The following is a 23,555-nucleotide window of genomic DNA, read 5'->3' on the forward strand; positions in this document are numbered from 1 at the left end:
GGACTCTCTTTCCCAGACCTCAGAGCATGCCTGATTCCTGGGAGCAGAACAGAGAACAAGGATAGAGTTAATCTTTAGCAACGTGATAAAAATCACTCTCTCACACTCTCTCACAACTGGAGAGGGATTTCAACAGAACTGTTGTGCCAAGCACCTGATAGCAAAACCTGAAACTGTTGCCAACCCACACCTTCCTGCTCACAGACACAGCTCGCTCAGTCTCTCCCCAGCACTCCCACTTCTCTGCTAAAATCTAAGTCACCACTGAGCAAATCCTCTCACCAAAATGAGAGGCCTCTCTTTCTGTAACAAAGACACAAGTGTGGCTGCATTACAGGCGGGGTCACCTCATCTCTCTTTCTATTTTTTTTTATAATTCAAAAAATACTTATGAAAAGCACATTAAACAACCAGATTGGAGGGATGGCATAGGGGCATTTCATGGCTTTGGTGCAGTCTAAGAAGCCACACACGAGCAGGCAGGTGAGCTGAGCAGCTGGGAAGGGAGGGGAGGAGAGGGCAGCAGGAGATGTGGAAAGGGCTACCAGCAGCTTGCTCTCCCAAAGCCAGAGTGCCAGCTGGCAGCTACATGTTGCTGGTTGTGTGTGGGCTGTGAGTATAACAGAGGAGATGAGCCTTTAGGGGAGGAGCTGTCTGATAAATCATTAATGAATGAAAATATGAAGTAATCAGTCTGCCTGGGAGGCAGAATCATCTAATGATGAGGATGATGGCCTAGGAAGCAGGAGATGAGGTTCCTATCTCACCCACCAGACCGCTGCCACACAAGTTTCTTCTGCTGTAGGAAGATACAGCCACTTCCTTACATTGGAGGGCTTCTCTCTTAAAATGAAAGAAACCCCACGATCTAGGTGATAATAAAATTTACAGCATCCTTTGTGGAAACTGCACCCCCAGCTTCTCTTTTATCACAGGCAGTGCACAAAGAACCAATATTCCTTCTCAGAGACATCTTCACTAAACCAGATTTTTTTCAAAGCAATAACAAAACCTAGCACGACCTTTCAGCAGCACCAGTGGCATTTAATTTTAAATCGATTAACTACACACACAGTACTAATTGCCCATGGGTGAGGTTTTTTTCTTTTTAGCAATCAGACTACTGGCTGGAAATGTAATGGTATGTCTCTGTGTGAACAGGGACACTCTGCTTTCTCTGTGCTCTCTGGAACGAAGAGGAAAATGCTTGAGAAATGATGGTTAAAGGGGCATTTGTGTTTATGGGGGTGGCTGCAGGGGCACTAGACACATGCAGTCAGAAAGTGATGAGGTTGATAGGGGAAGAGGCAGGAGGTTAGCACAGTTTCTTTTACACAAAGACCTAGCAGAATGTGTCATGCTGCACAAAATCAATACAGCCCTTGCATGAAAAAGAAATTGTCAGGTTTGTATAGTATTTGGAAAGATGCTCACAAAGGGGAGTCTTGATTTTTATGAAATGTTTATCTGCTCTCTTTCCTCTGTCTAAAGGTCCCTGAACATTGAAGGGTATTGTTTTTAAATAGTATTATTCTAAAACAAACACCAAAGACACACATGGCACAAACTGAAACCCTCTAATGTTGGGACATTTGAGGGATAAGAGGTGCAAGGGCTTTATTGTCCAATGTACTTGAAACATGATTTTCCAGAGTGAATGGTGCATAGACTGCAGCAGAAACCATAAATAGAAGGCACATATGGCCATGACAGAGACTATGTTTATAGAAACTCAAACAAGCACCTGAGGAGATCTGTGGTTTTTAACTACCTACCTATTTGTGGCACTGAAGTCCAGTTTAATTTTTCTGCCAAGCCTCGCTGAGCCACAACAAGTTTATTACAGTTTATGGAAGAACCTGCTCAGGCAATCTTACAAGGAAATTGCCTGTGCCTAATCTAATTGCTAAGAAGTAGCTAAAATTACATTAGTCCTGGAAAGAATAAGGAAGAAACAGGAAGCTCCAAAAGGTTCAAGAAGCATCACAAGGTTGTTCCTGTAAATCACAGCATTGCAGTTTTGAGGATGAGATCCCTGGAGAGGCTCCCAGTCACAGTCAGACACTGTTTTTCACCCAGAACAAACATAACACAGGTGAGATGACTTACAGCACATAAAAGTATGATTTCTCACAAACTTAATCTTTCTTCTGGTTACTGAATATATTTACATAATAAGTGGGGTTTGGAAATTACCCACTGATGAGATAATACAGATTTAAATTATCTGCAGTGTCAGTTTCTTCTACTTGCAAGCTTTAGCAGTCCTTGCAAAAGATTTAACTGGGCTTCATTGAAGAATCCTATTTCTCAAGATTTTGTTTAATCATAAGATAAGCAACACCTATAAAATTTAACAAATGGATTAGGATGGCTTAGATGTTTCCAGACTCTTGCAGAGTACTAGCATGGAATATCAGAAGGAATTATTTCTGTAAATTAAATTTTAATTGGAGGTTGCTGGACATGCCAAGCAAGCTACAGTTAAGCTTGTTAACACAGTAAATGTGTCATTACCTGCCACATAATCACAGAAATACCTCTGGAGAGTCACTTACTAGTTTATGTCTTGCCAAACTAACCAAGAACAGATTTCTGACAGCACCAACAGCTACTTTGACACTTTGCATCAGCCACCATGATTTCAACTGGCATACAGCCTGTTGTTTTGCTCATGTGTTCTGGGTTAAAAATAAAATTAAAAAAAAAAAGATTTTTAAAAATCAGCTCCCTTCACACTCCCCCATTCCACTGACACAGAGGAGCCTAGAGCAGACAACCTTGACTCAAACTGGTTAAATACAAGAAAGGGCAAGTTGTGAGCAGACAAAGCAAGCTCCAAGGGCATTTCTCTCAGACTTTCACAGTTTTCTGGTACTTCAACCATCCCTGACTTGCAGACCATATTAAATTTGCTGCTCTGACTGTCCACTATCATTAGAGAGCTGTCCATCAAAAACCACATTTCTATGAGAGCTGGTTAAAAACCTGAAGAAAATACACAACTAATTGCCAGGCGTGCCTAGGGTGTCTTCTTCCTCCAGCCTGGAACACAAAAATGGTTTTGTATTTTTTATTGTACTTTTACATTTTTGTTGTTGTTTTGTTTGTTTGTTTGTTTTTCTTTTATTTTCTTGCGTTAAATAGTTAAGGAGAGCTCCTGTCTGGGTGACAAGTAAAAGGATCTCCAGCCCTGTGGAGCCTAAAGTCACACCATAAAAATCCTGGAATTTATCCCAGACATAAGAGATTCAGAAGAGCATAGCAAGCCATTGACTACATTCATGAGTAGCTTCAAAAAGAGGAGAAATATTCTGGGCAAAAAAAATACCCTGAGAATTGCTGGTTACAGTGGAAGCGGAACAGTGTTGGTAACTTGACACAATAATTCTCCACCCAGCAGCACTCTTACAGCTCCTACTGAAGCAGGATGGTGGCCTGGAATGGTACTGGACTCTCATAGTATTGAGAGTTTTCTTAGAGAAAAAGAGGTGGTTAAAAGTGACAGTTTAGGAATTATTTATTTCTTTAATCAGAAGCACAACCAGGGGAATGTTTAATACAGTAATAGAAACTACTGATGTTAACAGAAATACTTCATACAGCAATTAGAAGACCCTTGCAACATAAATTACTTTCAGTGCTCTCTCAAACACATGCCTCAAATCAAACCCCATAATTTTCTTTTGATTTCTGTGAACTTAGAAGTGCTATAAAAGGGGTCTTGCAACACCAGAGTAACAGGTCTGTGTCCCACAGAATTTAAAATTCAGGTCTCACATACATTCACCCAAATCACACATGCAGAGAAGTACGGATAAAAGCAGATGCAAGTTAGGGGACCTAAACTGGATGGTAAAGCAAACTCACAAACCCGATATGAACGTGAGCTCTTCCCAAAGACCACTGGCTGTGCACAGCAAGCAGCTCCAGTGCTTCCTCTCTCTGCCTGGAAACAGAGCTCCTTCTTCAGAGCTCTTCCCAACATCCATCCACCTTCTGAAGTGTTTTCAAGCTGGGCTGCTTTTTGCCTGCTGTGTAATACATAGCCTCTTTGCACATTGCTGCAAGATATGTTAGATGTCTGGATAACACCAGACCAGATGTACAGGGTGACACACACATGGAAGGCACATGCTGCACTAACACAGAAATGGTGAACATGTTAGTACCAACATGTGAGAATTCTGTTTTACACTAGTAATGTAGCTTGTGTCTTCAGCATGCTCTTATTTCCTTGGGCTGAGCAAAAGGCTGTTGCAAACAGCCTTGTAGTTCAACACAGGCTGTCCTTCTGCTTTGTCAGATTTGATTAGTGCTCTCTCTCTGTCATCTGAAACACTTGGCTTATAAATAGTCTAATCTAAAAAAGAAAACGAAGACATATACTGTAGTTTACAACTGTGTCTGATAATCCCCCAACACTATCTAATGACATAGAGGAAAGCCAGTGGTTAAACTCAAACTAAGCCTCCCTGTGTAATTACAGTCAGTCAGAGGGCAAAACTTAAGAGAAAAAAACATTTAAAAAAGCAAATGGAGTGATCTTGGACTTCTACAAAGGCATTTAGCAGATACCAAAATGGTCATAATGGGTATCTTAGAACTAGGACAGTGGATATTGCATTGTCTTCCCTGCCAAAAAATATGCCCCTTCACTTGTATACAAATTGTTTTCCCTGTGTTTTGACACATTTGGCATAATGACCATGGTAGAAAACAATGAGAAGTCTACAGCATCTATCAGCTGTCAGTCTCTGCTTTCTATATGTCTAAGCATGTATTTTGAAATACCTTGCTCTATAGATAGAGCAGAATTTCCTGTAACAGATCTCTCATCAGCCTCTGTCTGGCAAGAATAAAGACATGTAGTGGCCTAGATATTTCTCATCAAAGGATGTAAATGGAAGGAAATAGAGGAAAAGGGGATTATGTTTGATAGTAAATGGCATGTAGAGAGACACTAATTCCCTAATATTGAGGAATTAGAAGAGGAGGAAAAAATGGAAAAAAACTCTTAAGTGTCACGCACAAGCAACAAATATAATGGAAAATGAGGACTTCCCCAGACTGATGACTCTGTCCAATTACAGCCAGCCAGACTCAGCACCCCTCAGTAACAGATGCTGGTGACTGATGAAATCACTAGCTTAAAGCATACTGTACTTCAGTTTGGTGTAAGTTTCCACTGAAGAAAAAGACAAACTTTTAACTTTTGATAAACAACAAAACAGGACAAGAGAAGACCCAAAATCCTGTTTCCATAGTGTACAACTGAAGTTTTGTTCACATAGAGTCTTTTTTCTATGTAGCACCTTAACTGCATGAATGGGAATGTCTGTTAACCAGGGATCAAAGTAGTTAACATTTCACATCCTATTTAACATCTATGTCTATTTTTAACTAATAATTTCACAAAGAATCTAAAATGTCTTGTGCTATTTTTATCCTTCTGCCTGCAAAGTCACTACCTTTAGTTATCATGATTTTGCATAAAACGAAATTTAAGGTAAGAAATGCTGTTCAATTAGGTAACAGCACAAAACTTATGTCAGTAAATCAGTGCTCTCTGAAATCACAGAATCACAGAATCACACAGAATCAATTCAAGTCCAACCTATGTTCAAGCCCTACCATGGTCAACTAGACCATGCCCCTAAGTGCCACATCCAGTCTTTCCTTAAACACCACCAGAGATTGTGACTCCAGCCCATTCCAATGCTCAATCACCCTTTCTGTGAAGAAATTCTTCCTAATGTCCAACCTAAAGCTCCCTTGGTGCAGCTTAAGGCTGTGTCCTCTGATCCTATGGCTTGTTGCCTGGAAGAAGAGGCCGATCCCCACCTGGTCACAGCTTCCTTTCAGGTGGTTTCAGAGAGTGATAAGGTCCCCTCTGAGCCTCCCGTTCTCAAGGCTGAACAACCCCAGCTCCCCCAGCTGCCCCTCATATGACAGGTGCTCCACACCTCACTGTCACTATCCTCAGCTCTACACAGTCTGAAAGGTCCCTAACACACAAAGCCTCCTCTCCTTTCCTGTCCCTTCTGAAGAGCTTGTAGCATCCATTGCATCACTCCAGTCATGCAAGCCATCCCATCACGTTTCCATCATGGCAGCTATGTCACAGCTTTCCTGAAAAGTTGCTACAGGATTCAACACCACCTTGTAAGATTACGAAGACTAGTGCTCAGCACTCAGCACAGCATTCAAAACCCTAGCAGAATGAGATAGTGGATTTTGTATTTTTCACTACCAGCATTGCATGACATGGTCAAGGATGCACACAATATTCAAGGCTTTTCAAGCTTTTGCCAGAGGGAAAATCTCAAAGCAGACTTCTCCCTGTCTTGTAATACTAAACAGGCTGGGCAGGAATGACATTTACACAGTTGAATCTTTTATTATTTTTTCTTCTTAAAAACAATAGCAGCAATATGACTTTCTATATTAGGTAGACTCCTATAGGTGGGTGCTGAACAGGTATAAAGGTCACCAGGACAAAATGCTATTTATGAGAAGGTTGTATAAACCTCTGTTAGCTCTGAGGTTTTCAGAGCTAACACGAACACAAACTTGTCATGAAATTAAGCTCACTGGATATTTTCTAAAAATCACCACTAGTGAGTTCCCTGATAATATGTCTTGGGGAGAGCAGACTATTCCAGACCAGTGGAGGCTGCAGAGGACCCCTTAGAGCACAGGAATATTGTTGCCCATTGCTAGCAGGGCGGCTGCAGAACGATGTGGCACACTCCCTAACAGAGCTTTCCACCTCAGCCAATGGAGTGTGACACCTCAAGCAGTAATCTCCCCCATCACTGAGCACTGGCCTTCAAGATCCACCCATCTTAATTTTTATTTTGGAATGGGTATTGTGATACAGCACTGCAGGCATTCTCAAGACACGCATTAATGCATCATCTTTACACGAGTTTCTGTTCTTGATTTTTCTGGATTGCATCCAAGGCTTTCTTTTATCTTTGAGCTTAGTAGAATGATAATATAAATAACTCAATGTCCAAAAATATTCAGCTTTGGTAATCTGCAATGAGATCTCTCCTCCTCTTCATGATCCTTTATATGCAGTTTCATTACATTTGTGTCAGATGAGCATTTAAATGAGAGGCAGATGTAATGAGAGATGAAGAACTAGAGCAGTGTGCTAATGCTATGAGGTGGAAACAGACACACTTGTACCTGGAGATCCATGCCACACTCTTATTGAAGAGATCACTTGCCTATACACAATATATTTAGTGCCCAACATAAAGCTTCACAAATAGCTCAGAGAAATCTCCTGAGCAAATCCCATAATAATTAAATCCTGATACCACAGCATCCTGTATCACACACATGCATTCTGTCCTCCACTTAGTTTCAGCAACATCCACTGAACCTGGCTGATAAAAGTCTCCCAAATGACTGTAACTCTAAAATCTATTAAATCCATGAAGTATTGATGAGGCAGAATTAATGTTGAGAAAAATTACTTTAACCATCTCCCTCCTCCTATATTTCATAAAAGGAATATGGAAGAAAAGCAGTGCTGTGGCTGGGACTGCAAAATACAGCACACTTAGGTCAGGAAAATCTACATCTGCCCACATGCCTTATACTCTACCTATAGATCTCTTTGTCATTACAACACTTATTCCTTTAGTAAGAGTAATATCCACAAAAATGGCCTTATCTGATGCCCAGAGATCATGTTCTCTTTTCTTTTTATTCCCAGATATGATCTGTGTCTTGCAGACAGGCTCTCTCTACAGTGTTCCTCACTCCCTACACTGCAGGGCTCATTAGCTGTGGGTTGAGAGCATTACCTACTAAGACCCTGTTGCTGCCTGATTATAAACTTGGCACAAACAGACCCAAGTTTGGCAATATTTTCCTTGCTGGGTGTCTGCTGGGAGGCTTTTTTTCCCCCTTGCTTTGTTGCTGTTTTGGATTTTTGGCATGACGTCAGCCAAAATTTTTCAAGCTAATTCTGAAGCAAGGCATGGGAAACTGGAGTGGTTTATTCATGTGAAAAGCTTCTGGTCTCTCCTTGAACAGCTCGAGAGGTTTCGTGATTTGGACCATAAACATCCAAAGTGTCAAGGCAAAATCTTTGTGTTTTGATCTCTGCAGAAAACTCCCAAACATGACTAAATTACTAACCTCTGAAAAAATAAACCTTAATTTGCATGAGCTCACTAAGGAGGTGATGCTTCCTAGCAACTAAATTCCCTGGAGATCCCACCTACAATACTCCAGGATCCCACGACCAGTTGGGTGGCACCTGCTTGAAGCTGCAGTTACACTGTGAGCGATCAGAGCTGGCCACGAGACAGCTCCAAGGCTGCTCCACTGCTAATTCTGAGCTCCTGAAGGCTGGGATGGCCCTGTATCAGGCAGCTGTTTGCATCCAGTTCTGTGCAGGGGAGGAAGGGTGTGAAACATGCCCAAGTGATGGAACAAGAGCTTTTGTATCAACTGCACCAATGTACACACAGAAAAGAGCAACATTGATGTAACACTCCCTAATGCAACATCTGAATTTTCAAAATGTAATGTTTTTCTTTTAACAGAGCAACTGGAAGGCTTATTATCTAGATTAAAAAAACCCCAAAAAACCAAAAAAAACCCACCCACAACCAATTTAGCACTTGCTAAACCCTATCATGGATACTCAAGCTGCTTTAAAATTGTGACCCACGGCAAGCATGTTTGCCATTGAGCCAGCCAAGAGAGCTGGGAAATGCAGCTCTCTTGTGTGGAGTGCTCTGTTCCACCTGCTGCTTTACCTGTCCTTCCCCATTTCTTTTCCAGTGGCTACACCGGGACAGATATCCACATAGATGGCCCACAGATCAACTCTCTTTTGTTGAGTAATTCCAACAACTGGATGACCTCAAACTTCATGGAGGTTGTGGGGGGGCAAGAAGGGAAAAAAGCTATATTAAATGAATTACCATTGAAATGTAGGAAAATTACAGAGTCTGAGACACAAACATCTATTCTGCAGGAGACTGGAACGTAACCTCGCTGTGTAGGGTTATCTGATTTAATAAAGTGAACACAAGTATAACAATGCTTCACAGAGAGCAGACTAAATCCAATCTGGTTGGCACTGGACACATGCAGTTTTGGGCAAGGGAGAAACCACATTCCTCAGAAATCTTATGGACCAGATTTAACATTTACTACACCTAGCAGCATCAACATTCACGTCTTCTGAATGAATTAGACTGGAAGAAGAGAAACAGACTAAAATGGAAGGAATTACAATCATAGCATAGCAAATATTGGTAAGCCCCAAATATATCAAAATGTTCAAGCGTTTCACACACATTCCTTCCTAGGAGAAAGATAATCTTCAGCCCATAGGAAGGGATAATGAAGATAAGCAACAGAAGAACACTACTAGGGCACATCAGTGCCCAAATAAATGACTTCAGAAAACTAAAAGCTGCTAGAAGTAGGGCCAAAATGCACCAGGTCAGCCCTAATTACAGAGAACAGCTAATGACTCAAGAAAATCCTCCTGTGGGTATGGCAAAATACAGGTAATAAAGAAAAAGGCCCAGCAGCTTACTTTTGTAGTGAGAGCACAGATAATACATAGTTGGTCTACAACACTTTCTGTCAGAAACCTGACAGGTGTGAAGAATTACCAAGAGAAATGCAATAGCATTTTTGGTAGACATCAGGGATATAAATAATTGTACCATACAAATTGGACACCCAGGAAAGCACAGGGCATCACAGCCTTTCTAAAGGTAAACAAATTTACTATGTATAAAGATGCTGATTTTACATAATTTCTTATATAAATATATAAAATTTGTTTTTATATAATTTATTAAAGTCAAAGCAGCCATTACCTGCTATTTTTTTTTCTTAATAAAGAGAGAAGAAAAACCTGACTCTTCTAATAGGGGGGAAAACCACAAAATAGCAGATGAGTGTATTAGCAGAAATCCAAATTTTCCTTGATATATCTGAGCTACTGATATAATAACTGAATCTACTGTTTAAGACGTGCAGGTGCTTCTAGTCTACAGAGAAGTGGGCAAATAGAAGCAAATCTTAGATTTCAGCTGAAACATCAAAAAGCTCTCAACTTGGGAAGGTATCCCTGTCTAAATTCGGAGGGAAAAGAGTCATGGACTCCCAGGCCCTGACATACACATTCAACATTAAGGCCTGTGTTTGAAGCATTCACAGCTTTTCTGGGAAGAGGAAATCTATAGGAAATCAATGAATGCTCAGTTGCACACCTGGTGCAGAAAGATGCAGGTCAGATTTATGGTACAGCAGTCCCTCAATTCACTTCACAGCTTATCCTCCCCTGATCTTGATGGCTGTAACCAGCTGCAAGGATAGGGACAGAACCCCAAAGTGTAAGTCATGCTTAGGAAAAAAAAATGTTATGAAAGGCAAGAGTTTCAAGGGTAGAGTGGACTGGCAAAGAGCAGTGGCACTGTGGGAAAAAATACAACAGAGATCACCCCAAGGATTTCTGTCCTACATCAGTCAGGCTTCTTGTGACTCCTTGTGATGTGGAAGGGTGGCCGTTCCATGATATGCCATGGCCAACTTACAGTGCCACAGGAATATCTGCTCTGGCATCCACAAGGCTGCTTCACAGAAATCTCACCAAATGAAGGGTCTTCTCACACTGTCATCAGCTTAGCTGAGGGAGTTTTAAATTCAGCCAAGATTCCCCTCCCAGCATTCAAGTATACGTCTCTAATCAGATCTTAAATCCATTATGAGTTTTTCATCTAGAGGCTGCATGACCTTTGATAGAAGATGAACAAATAACTGCTGAGCCTCTGAGCCATGTCAAGATAAATTCAAAACGTCCTCTTTATATCCACGACTTCTTGGATTCAGTAGGTTAGGGACAGAGGCTGGGCAAAACTGTTTCCTTATCATTACATTTTTTGCAATTATTTTTAAACTCCCTGTGAATTTGTAATGCCATAGGCAAACATATAGTAGGGTCAGAGATATTTCAGAGATCCTCACATGTGAGAAAATCAAGGTCCCCTATTATTCTACCTCAAAATAAGATGTTGCAGTTAGTTTGAAGTGGGAAGCGTGAAAAGAGCAGCTGCGAAAACAAAGGAAATTTGCACTCTGTTTATGTATTTTAATGGCTGCAGGAAAACAAATTTTAGAGCAAAATCCTGGAGCACAAACCCAACTCCAGACTGGCTTGAAAAAATTCCCGGATGTTTACAACCCAGCAGTGAGAAGTGCCTCTTTTCAGTGACTTACATCACTATAGGCAAGTGAGGAAAGCTGGCAGTTTTCAGGTGCATCAGTTTGTCAGCTAATCCTCTTCCACATTTCAAAATTCAACCAAGTCAAGAGCCACTCAAGCTCTTTGAGTCTGAATGTCAGCTATAGGTTGAGAAACATTGCCCAAGTAGAACCTCTGTGAACCAGATTGTCACTTGGTTTTTTCCCCCACTAGCAAGTTTACTGCATCTGCATGACACCAATTTCTATGGAGCCACATTGTGGCTCCTGATTTCGAGATCCTTCCTGATTCTGAGATCTTCTTCAAGACTTCCCTCTCACAGGCAGAGAAGATGCAGAGTTCGCACTGATGGACAGCGAACAACAGCAAGAAGCAAGAAGAAAGCACTTTTTCCCCTCTGAGGATGGTCAGACATAACAGATGCCCAGAAGGGCTGTAAAGTTTCCAGCCAGCTGAATTTTGAAAATCAAGGCCCTGAGCAACCTGACCTAATAGGACCTGTTTCAAGTGGGAGTTTGGACAAGACAACAGTTTGTACAAGTTTCTTGGCAGTTTCGTGTCAGTTTTTTCCAACCAGTATTATTCCAGGATTCTAAAAAGCATGCTTCTGTCACTTTCCCCTTGCTGCTCCTGAACTGTACTCTCTTGTTAAGGTTAGCCATGGAGACCAGGCTGGCCTCAGCTGAAGCATCTTTGAACAGAAATTAGAACACAACTATCCAACCACCAGTCTGCTGATAAACTTTTTTCCTTGGTGTTACATAGCATCACTATTTCCAAATAGTTCTCCTCTTCCACCTGTGAACTTTGTCATATCCCACACAAAGTTCAACCAATTTGTAAGGAAGAACACTGGATAACTTTTAGGATCAAGTATGAGTACTACCACTGAAAAGAAAACTACATATAGATCCTACCCTCTTTTGGAGTAAAGTCACAAAGTTTTGTGGAAGTCACCACAAAATCTCATGGACTAATGAACTCATGCTCTGATCTGTGGCTCATCTGTGACCCTACAACCAAATTCTAGTTAAAAAATTGTTGTTTGTACTTCTCATAGGGATATAGGTGCAAACTTATAACACACACAATTGTCAGAAAAGCTGATCCGAAGAGAGAAAATTATTTACAGGAATGAGCTGCTGTAGGGTTTACCAGGTACAATTGGGCAGGACTTTTCATGTGTTTGGCCAGCTTCTTTGTGGCTTGACTATCATATCTTTTCCTGTCTCTAAGAATAAATGTTCTGCAGAAGGGTAAGTGATCTACATTTAAACATCTGCTAGCTAATCCAAATCTTTCTATATGATGTAACAACATCTAGGGGCTTTTAAATGGTAGAAAAGAACAAATGTTCTCACTGAGCCAGTCTTTAATTTTCAGTTTTCTACCCTGCAGGCTATCAGATTCTTAAGTCTTCTGCCAGCAGAGAATAAACCAGTTTTCATCTGCAATCTGCACATTCTGCCTGGAGAAAAAGCACCAGCCCAATACCCTGCTTGGCCAAGGGAAAGCAGGGACACAGTCTTCTGCTGACATGTTTCTTTTCCCAAGGGTGATTGATTGGTACTATCCAGAACTGTGTATATGGACGGTCTCCTAGAGGGAAAAGCAAGATGAGCCCACTAACTGCTCCAGATCTGCTGCCTTTATTTTCTGCAGGTTTGAAGAGCTTTCTCTGAATCACTTCCCTCTAGTTGGGACATGTCACTAATTACCTCCTGCACTTCTCTCTCTCCTTCTACTTCAGAGTGGTGCAGCTCAGCAGCACAGACAAATGATGTGCCATATTTCCAGGGCACAGAGGACCAGAGAAGTCTGTTGGAGGCTGATGCCTCTGGAAGTGTTGCATACAGTACAGTCAGACAAGCAGCAAAGCTTGTCATCTGGAATGGAAAGGAGGAATAGGAAAACTTGTACAGCACATACTAACCATCCCCTTATCTCTCAGACATAAGCAAACCATCCCAGTTCCACATGGCAGGGGGGGTCAGTCAGACATTCTAGGAAGAGATGGAAAGATTGTAGAGGGACTGAACACCCCCACCACTCTGGGAAATACATATTTCCCCTGCATTACCTTTCTCCTGGTCTTTTACATAGCTAGCATGCTTTTTTTGTACCCCTTGTTTTTTAATTAGGCCTTTTTATTTCTTCTACTCCAGGTTTTAGCTCAACCACTCTTCAGCAGAATGGAACAGCTACAAACACAATAAGCAGATGCCACTGGAGCAAATGAAAACACATTCCTTGCCCTGAGGCCCAGCATGCTGTTCTCTGTTAATGCTTCTCATACTGCGAGTCTCCGTAGCAGAGAAAGAACACATATAATCAACTATATCTTTTTATTTTCCAGAGCTAAAAAAAACCAAAACCCAAAACAAAACAAAACAAAACAAAATTTAAACTGCAGAAAGCTGAGACAATCTTTCTGAAATTATTGTTGAAAACCAAAATTGATCAAGACAGCACCACTTACCACAATTTCCCCCCCGAACAGAGCAAGTTTACATTCACCACATTTCCTCACAAATGGCTCAAAAACACGCCCTGTAAAATAAGAGAGTAAAGGAGAAAAATAATAAGTGACTGGAACACCACAAATTATGTTACACTTTCTTCTCTCTCTACTAACATTTATCAACAACTTCCACCATTTTTCCTGGTATAGGGAAGGAGGTAATTGGATCTGAACCTTCACAACTAATTATTGAATTTCACTAGTATTATGCAAAATATTAAAATAATTGCAGGACTCCCTCAGACTGCTCAGACACATCACTGTCACTGACATGATGGCTATTCAGACTTCAGGGAGACAAGGTCAACAACAAGAAACGCACAGCAGCACACAGCAAGTGTGCCAATTATTTTAGATCCAACCCTAAAAAAATTTGGTCAACCCAGTATCTCTAAGTAATTTTGTTTTAACAAACTGGTTTTGGATTTGGATGCACATAGGTTCATGACAGCCTCCTTGTTTGAAAACTTCACAAAGGGAAATCCAACCCTAAAAAAATTTGGTCAACCCAGTATCTCTAAGTAATTTTGTTTTAACAAACTGGTTTTGGATTTGGATGCACATAGGTTCATGACAGCCTCCTTGTTTGAAAACTTCACAAAGGGAAAAAAGGGGTTGTGCCATACTTCATTTTTAGACTGTATTAATTACTTGGCATTCTCTAGGAGAACAAAGAGGGAGAAGAAGGAAGCCAACACAATATCCAGCTTGACACACACTAGGGCCCATTTGAAGAAGACGGAGAGCAAAAGTGACAAATGCCATCATTTTGCCGACCCTGAGTAAATTTCAAATGACAGCTAAGCTTTATTTTCCCTTAAGGCAAAATCTTTGAAAGAATAACTCATGGAGCACAGACTAACAATGATGTTAAAATGTTTCATTTGTGAAGAGGGAGGAGGCAAGGATTCTGCTGGTGCTCACAATTGGGAGTGGTAACTCTGCAGCAAATGGAGAAGAACATAACTTTCAGTGCCCAGGTGTCCACACCAGTGAAGCCAGACTAAATTTGAACTGCTTCTAAGTCCCATTCTTCCCCAAGTACGTGGCTGAACTTTTCAGCAGAGAGGTATCTGTGAAATTACTGCTGAATGAGTAACTTCACAGCTATTCACAGATGACTCGGAGCCCTGCACTACTGATCATGAAAACCTGCCTCAGCTGCAGAAACAGCAACTCTTGTGCCAGCACCTCTCCTGAAAGACGCTGTAGGCATAAACAGGAAACAAAAGGGGAATGGCTTCTGAAATCAAATTATTTTTACTGGTCATCATTACATAAAAAGCAGTTACGAAATTAGAATTTCTACTAAGGAATAACCAAATAAATATTCCTCTAAAACATGGAAACTGAATCACATTGCTCTAAGTCCCGATTAGCAAGCAGGCATTTGATATTATAAAGCTCAGACTTCATTTGAGTGGAGGGATCAGGGAGGGGAGAGAAGAAAAAAAAGCATCATTACAAATCAGAGGAGGCTGTTGTGAGAGATTTTAGAAACAGACATTTTCTAATAGAAAAGTAAAAATGTAAGCATCTCTGCTTTCTTTCTTTGTTTAGCAGTTGAGAAAAAGAGTGGGTATATCAAGGAATAAAGAAAAAAAAATGAACACCCCCTCCTCTCCCATCACCTTTTGTACAGCTTGGCAAAGTTTATGAAAACACTGAAAAAAAAGTGGGTCTTAACTGCTTTGCTCAAACTCAGGGAAGGTGGTTATTATTCCAGCGCCATCTATTTCCCTCCCTAGCTTCCAGGCATTTGGCCTGGAAAGAAAACATCAAGTCAAGAAACTCTACTTCTGCCTCCGAACTAATTGGATAAAATCTGCATGCAGAAAAGTTAGAAGCTTAAGAAATGAGCCAGGTCCAAAACAATCCAATGGCATCTCAACTCTGGATTAGCTCATTATTTTCTTCTACACCATGAGACTGATTAAAAAATTTCCCCAGAGGAGTGACAAATAAGGGAACTCTGTACTCCATGCTGCTGGTCCCAGGAATACTTGAAAGACAAGGGCTGGCACCACTGCCAAAAGGGGCTGAACTCCCCCAGCACTGGTGTGGAGCTTCTGGATGCAGCCCTGGCAATGCTCCCTTCCTCCCTCACCCCAGCACAAATGCCTGTGCAGCAACCAGGATTAAACCAAACTGGGGAAATTCTTCAGAGAAGTTTGTCTGAGGAGTGACTGAATAAAATAAAATAAAATAATAAAATAAAACCAAAAGATGAACAGAAGAAGAAATAAAAAAGGCCTGTACTGACTCTAGGATAAAAGGGAGGAAAAGATGGAAAGGATGGACCAAGAGTACAGCTTCACTTGTAACATATAACATTCCCATGTTACAGCATGGGAATGCAGGCAGCTGCTTTAATACGTGCCAAGGGAGTCTAGCCCAAGCCTTTCACTGGGACCATGTATGCCCAAAGCTAGCAAGAGGGCTAGGGAAAGGGGTGTCTTGTTAAATCCGAGGCAGCCACACAATTTGCCACATCTCTAGCCTTGCAAACTTTTCAGAACTGTAGGGATGCAGATAGAAAGCTTGGGGAAGCCTTTTGTTTGATTTTAGATGATGAAAAACGTGGTCTACATCTTAGGCTACAAAGGAGAAGAGAGGATTGGAGATGGAACAAGGAAGGAGAAGGGAAGTATTTTGCTGCATAATTGAGGGTGAGGGGGGGACATATAGCATGCAGAGTAAACCAAAGATTATTCACTCTTTATTTGTGTTCAGTCTGGGGTCCCATACAGAACTCAATTTCAGTCTTAATTCTTTTCATTCTACTCAAGAATGTAGGGGAAATATTCCTTTTTCTTGAAGGCTTTGGATCATGATACATATCTGCAAATTTTGATGAGCACTTTTCAAAAACGTTGTGCTCACTTTGGAGAGTACAGCACAGGAGATGCAAAATAAACTAATACAGGCCTCAAGACACACCAATATAGGCTTATTTTACAATTAGTATAACAAACAGGAAGAGGAAACAAGCAGTTTGTCCAACCAGTATCCAAATGAAAGCTGTCCAAGCATCTCATCCTATGTGATAAGATACAGAAAATCCTTAGCACACCAATGGACACCAAAAGTTGCGCTGAGTCTCAGAGCGACATGATTTGAAACATTAAAGAAAAGCAAAACACTTCTGGGGGATAATCCAAGTTATTATCTGCAAGGAACAGCCTTTCCCTGCAGGCAGCACCAGCTTCAACAAACTGCCACCTTTTACCAAAAACCCATATCCCTCTCCTAGTGTTACATATATATCAGCAGTGTAGTGATTTAGCCTTGTGGAAAAGTTACTTTCTTTTTGTAAAGAAGTATTTTGTGAAACAATGTGGCAAGTAGCATAACTAGACATCATTTGCGTGTTGGGTTTCATGACATCGTCTGCTTCATGAGACAACCTCTATTTTTCCTCATCAGCTTTCAGATGTGTTTTTGTCAGTTCATACTGGGATCAGAATTAAGTTTATTACTACTGACAAAAGAGAAATCACTGAAAGCAGACATGCTAAGTACTTTTTTCTCAAGCCTGCACTCCCAAATCCATCAGCACTCACCAACTTCAAGGATCTTTGAATCAAACGCATTGTGAATAATCCTAGATGGGAACCCACAAAACTCCTGATTGTTCACTGAAGCAAAAACTGTTCTGTGACAATTTACTCACCATTGAAAACAGATAATAGCATGACTGAAAGCATAAAAACAGCCACACAGAGGGTGCTGGTCTGGTATATGTTGCAGTTCATACGAGTTTCACCCAGCTGGAGGAAGTGGCTGGTTGAAGTCATAAATGGTCTTACATACTTTTCAAATGCCAGTAGATGCAATTGAGTTTATGGTACTCAAACACAGAAGAAAATCTACATAATTATGAACATCTGTCAGTTTTCTATTAGCAACATGCTTCTGCTGCTGTTTTTTCAAACCTCAAGTAGAAGCAGGCATTCCTGGTGCTTGGGCTGCTATTTTACTTGGCAAAAACTAGGAAGATTAAGTTTTTAATGCTGAACAGTTTACAAAGGAACATGTCTGGATCAGAGTGTGTAACCAATAAATGAGCTGGATCCACTTTGAAAAGAAAGTGTTGGTTAGCCTCTTCAGAGTAATAGCCTGCCTTTTTTATCTGTTTCAATGTCAGTCATGCTTATGTTACACTGCATTATACCACACAGATTTGGGGCCATGAATTGGTCCAGAAAGTTCTTTTCAGCAGTAGATTACTGGGACTTGCTCTAACAATCTCGAGTTACCCTTTACAGACTGGTTGAGGATTCTGTCACCCAGGACTCTGCTGACACTGCCTGTTTGAACAAATCTATGGAAGCACATATGTTCAGTTTTTAATAGGGTGCATGCAGCATTTTCCACCTATTCCCACCACCTAAGATTTGTAACCCTACTAAACCCAAAAACCAACTAACCAAAAACCTCCAACTGACCAAAACAAAGAAACCCCTTCTAGAAGCAACATTGAACAGAAGGAGAAAAACAATCTCCTACATGCTGAATTCACACAGCCAGTTTATAAAGGAACTGCACATCTTAACTTACATAAAGTAATCCTTTACTGTGCAATGCCAGATTACATATAAAGAGCCCTTATCCTGTGAACATCTGAAAGCCTTCCAACAATAAAACATTTAAAGTTTAAGGGAAGCTTATAGGCTTGTTCTTACACAGAGACAAAAGTCTCCCTGTTAGCCTGAAACCACCCCTTTTCTAAGTGAGGTCCCAGATAGCTGGCACATGACATGAAAAAGCCTGGTCATCAACAGGCTTGGGGAGAGAGAGCTGAGGGCAGAAAGAAAGAGCTCCCAACAAAAATCTGCTCTTGCAACAAGTCCCGACACAACCCAGGACAAATGCAAAGGGAAAAAAAAACCACAACCACCAACACCATTAGAAGACTTATACCAAGACAATACTATTCTAGTGGTTTGTCCTCACATGCAACAGTGCCAAAACTTGGAAAGAGGACAGTGGCTATGGGAGAGGCACTCTGCATTTTTTCATGTCAAAGTCACTGGATTTCTAAAACAGTTACTGGAAAGCTTCCGCACATGCAGGATGTAAATAAGGATAACTGGGTCCCTCTGTTAAAGGAGTCCAAAAGTAGTTTAGTAGTTTCAAAACAAGAATGTTTGTCTGAACCATTAAAATTGTTCCTGTCTAAAAACACGTCTGCCCTTTCCATTTGGAGCAGAAGGAACTCGGATGCAAAGTCACCACTGCAGTGGCAACGAGTCTTAAGAAACAGGAAACGTGGGAGGAAAACACCGGGAAAACACAGAGGCTTTGCTCAAACTTTTTCTGATTTAATAAAATGGAGCTATGAAGAGAAAGAAACCCACAAACTGTGCTAAAGATCAAAAGCTGAGCTGCTATATTGACTTACCTTTAGCAGACGTGCTGCTGTCAGCGGCTGCCCATGTTCTGTGGCTCCCAGCCCTGCCAAAGCTGCTTGCTCTCCTTCACCCTGGGCTGTGCTCCTCACCCAGGCAGTTCAAGCCCTTTGATAATGCCAGCTCAGTATCAGTGATATCAGTACCTTTCCCCTTTCTCTACTTTCCAACTGGATAAACAAAACAAAATCTTCATTCACAACTCCTTTTCCATGCATCAGCTTGGCCTTGTAGCCACAGCAGAGCTGAAAGCATAAAGGTGGGATCTGGAAACACGGCACCATCCAACCAGCAACTCCTGCGTGGAAAGCACCAGTACAGGCAGAGAGGGTGCATGTGTACACAGACCCAGTGGAGGCAGATGCAAAGAATCAAAAGATGCCAACAGCTTTAAGAAACCCTCAGTGGGACAGCCAGTGGTTAGGGTGAGCAAGTGGAGAACGGCACAGTGAAGTCACTGGCGACAGAAAGGCGATGGCACTCATGGCCCATTCATGAATCCTGCCCTCTGAAAGTGTTCTGAGAAGAACCCAAACCCTGTAGCACCCCTGGTCATCTGTACTGCTGGGAAGAGAAGCAAGTGTGCAGCTCTGTTTGAGCTGAAAACCAGCACATGCTGTGCGCAGCTCAGCCTCCCCCTGGAACTCCTGTCCCTGGGTCAGGAGGCTGTGGGCAGCCATGGGGGCTGAGAAATCCATAGGGGAAGCTATTAGCAAGCTCAATACTGAGTAGGCACTCAGACTGAGAGTGTTACATATGAGGGGCATGTGATTGCAGCAGCACACTTCAGTTCTCAAAATAGTAGAAAAAAATACTTCATTAATTACGGGAAGAGCACTTGCATTTCTCTTGCAGAAAAATGAAAAGTACTATGCCCCAAACAATATTTTAAAAAATGAATGAATGGAGATCATAGTCCTAAAAATAGACTGAACTCTCTATCCCTCTGAGCTGGCTCCTAGAAATGCTGCTGGGCATCTCTGGAGCTGAGAGAAGGCATAGGCAGACAGTGATGCGGGGACATGGTGGCTAGAGCCAGTGCTGCATCCCTCTCCCAGACTCTCAGCCTGCTCATCCTTACCTGCCCTGTATCCCAGTGGCATCAGTGAAACACTTCTATGGCCAGAAATAAGTACTCACACCATTATGAAAGTTAAAAAATACAGCAGGGGGAAAAGTCCCCATGCATAATTCAAGGTTTCAGAAGCTTTTGTTTTAATAATTGATTTTCCAGTTTGTTTCCAAGAAGAAAATGCCTTCCTTCTAAAGATACAGGATTGACCCAGAAGGACCTTTAGCAGAAACTGGCTAGACAGTGTATTTACAAACCTTCTGCAGAAGCAGTAAAGGCCATTTAGAAGTACAATTACATTGCAATGCAAATGGAGGTTTTTTGTATACAAAATTTTGCTTTTGTAAGCAATTGTTATTATAAACAAATTTCCCCTTCCCCTTAAGAGAGAATCTTAGTTATACAATAAATATTTTTGTGCTTTGATCAGTGCGCATGGTTTTAATTAAGGACGTGTTTTCCATGACATACAATAAACACATACACAGAGAATATATATAGAATATATATGCTAGTGTTGCAATCTTACAGTACCCATAATGTCAGCCATTCCCATTAGGGAAGACATCATTAAAAATACACACATGGGAACACACAGACTCAAAGTCCTGGCAAATCTAGTTTGAGGCTTTAAAGGTTAAAAGAATTCAGCACAAGTATCTCTTAGGACAAATTGGGGCTGTTTACGAAGGACTTCTTCAGATAATAAGACTTCTTCTTATTGAGTTCAGTCAATACATGGATTTAGCTAATTTTAAATGAGCCAAATAATACTTCTATCTTGTACATGTAATACTTTAATGGCTTGATCACTTCCTATTGTGGTTTCACAACTGCTGTAATTCCAAACTGTCTGAGAGTGAAAAGAAAGCATGGGGGGGCAGGCAAGGTGAGCCTTTGCAGAGATACCCCACCTACATGTGTCACACTTCCTGATGTGCAATATGAAAATGTTGAAAAGAGGCTGAAATTCTGCAAGAATGGGCTATTTGTAAACTTATTTCGGTATCAAAGAAGGCCCGTGATGTGAAAAGTAAACAGTGTAAGAAAAGAATATAGCAACACGATTAGAATACAAACAATGAGAATGCTGCACTGTAAACTAATTATTAACTACAACAAGCTGAAAATAAACTGTTTCCCTTTTGCCATGTTCACTTTAATCTTCTGAGAGGCAGGAAGGGGGAAGACAGGAGGAGGCAGTGGTTTCAGACGTGTGGAGCTTATCAAATCCCAGATCGGATGATTAGAGCACAGCTAAAAAGAAAACATCCTCTCTCCCCTCCTCTCTCCCTCCCCAGAAAGGAAGCACAGCCTTTAGGACCAATCTGCAGTGTTTGTTTGCTGCTCTTTAAGGGATTACTCTGGAGAGCGTTTTTCTTAAGCTGTTCTTATCTCTTTCTGGAAGTTTCAAAATAAACAAGAGTACTGGAAATAGAAGAACAAAAAAACTTGACTTTCTGGTTTATTTTTTTAATAGTGAGACAAGTAAAGAAAATAAATAAGGTCCTTCATTGTCACATAAGACAAAACGGAAGAGAACATAACCTTGAAATCTGAGAAGCATTGCAAAACCTAGGAAAACTCACCAATGGGCTGAGGATGGGGATAAGTGAAAAAAAAAAGCAAAAAAAAAAAAGCAGGCTGTCCCTCATGCCACTTCACTGATTATTTATTTACTTACTTTAATGATGAGACTTTATGTTGCTGGGTTCTATATTCAGGAAATAACATGAATAAATACATAAATAAATAAAAGGACCAACCACAAAATTTACTGTATTTTGACAATTTACCTTTAAAAAACACCTTGAACAACTACCTCTGCTCTTTAGTGGCTTCCAAAAATGACTCTCCCATAGTACAAACAGGAAATTAAATTCTCAGGACAACACACTAGAACTGTGAATGAAAAGATTTTGCACTGATGCAATGCTTCAGCCTCAAGCTCTAGATCAAGTCTTTATTCTTTCACACCGCCCTTAAAGACAACAGGTTTTCCCTCAGAAAGCAAGTGTCCCAGTATGAACCAGAAAAATACAAGGTTCATGTAATTCCAGGATTGTGCTACATTAATATAAACCTCTTTGCAGCACAGAAGCCACACAAAAGCATTTATTTTTCTGAAATATTCTAAGGATTTAAAATGCCATTACTACTTTTTTTTTTTCCGGTTTGTTTTTCAAGATTAAGCAAACGCCTGATCCGTGGAACTAATGGAAGTGAATTTCCAGCTCATCTGGACGTGTGATGCTAACTTTACAATGAAAGTAATTGTAATCCTTCCCATATTTCATCCCAGTGCTCCTGGCTCTCCCACAGCCCCAGATGCCTGGTACCCAGTCACATTTACTGCACAAGCCCTGTTGCAGCCACTGCTCAGCTGCTCCAGGGGTGTCTGCAGCACCCTGCTTCTGCTGCCACCACACCCAGCCCATATCCCTGCAGCAGCTAATGCCCTGGAGAAAGGGCTGGGAAGTCAAATGCTGCCCCTGAAAGGTTGGAATTGCTGGCTGGAGACAGCCTGCAAACTTATAAAGAGGAGGACTGGTGTACAAACACACTGAGTTACAGCCTAACCCCCACTTCCTCAGGAAACTAGGCTAAAAGATCTGGTTTTTCTCTGGCTGTGCCCCCCTCTTACACCACCAACTATGCAGATGTAGCTTAAAAAAAAAAAAAAAAAAGAAAAAAAAAGAGTAGCACAGACATAAGGTTTAAGGGCCTATATCCCCATACAGCATCTGGATTTCTGTCTCAGACATGTTTCAGAAGTGTCATTGATTTCCTGTTTAATATTCATGCTTTATTGCTGCACAAAACCAGCCTTTGCTCAAAGAGCAATATATTAACTCTCCTATCCTCCAAGAAGATCCTTAATGAGGATATTCTGGTTTCTTGATATTCAGAGGCCTTCTGTGGGTGTCAGCAGAAGATCGGCACACGCTCGAACACACGGCACACGGACAAGGAGAAGTCAGCTCTGCCTATTAAAACAGAGCTATAGGAGTGGAAGGGACCTTGAATGACCATCCAGGTGGCTTTCCTGCTCAAGGCAGGAACAACTATACCTATGTTATTCTTTTTATTAGGCCTCCTGACCTGGCTGAGGAAAAAGAGATGTGCTTTGAGGCTCACAGTCCCTTGCTGAGCCTGAAACCTCTCCCCTGCATTGCCCTGGTCCAGCCCTCAGACACGCCAGTTGGTCTGGTAAGATCTCTGCCTGCAAACCCTGCCTTCCTTCCATTGCCATGGTTACAACGCTGCTATCACCATGCATGTTCAGCCTATTTTTGA

General features: G+C 41.3%; 1 protein-coding gene across 7 annotated transcripts in view; it reads right to left on the reverse strand.

The window, feature by feature from the left end:
* Positions 1-23,555, reverse strand: part of FYN (FYN proto-oncogene, Src family tyrosine kinase) — a 138,478-nt gene that overhangs the window by 63,603 nt on the left and 51,320 nt on the right. For 6 of the 7 annotated variants that reach the window (XM_038133624.1, XM_038133626.1, XM_038133620.1 and 3 more), the window contains exon 2: positions 13,734-13,804. The exons of the other annotated variant lie outside the window; for it this stretch is intronic. The gene's annotated coding sequence lies outside the window, so the exon portion shown is untranslated. The remainder of the gene's footprint in view (positions 1-13,733; positions 13,805-23,555) is intronic. 7 annotated transcript variants of the gene reach the window in all.

Source organism: Motacilla alba, chromosome 3 (genome assembly GCF_015832195.1).
Source record: "Motacilla alba alba isolate MOTALB_02 chromosome 3, Motacilla_alba_V1.0_pri, whole genome shotgun sequence".
Taxonomy (NCBI): Eukaryota; Metazoa; Chordata; class Aves; order Passeriformes; family Motacillidae; genus Motacilla; species Motacilla alba.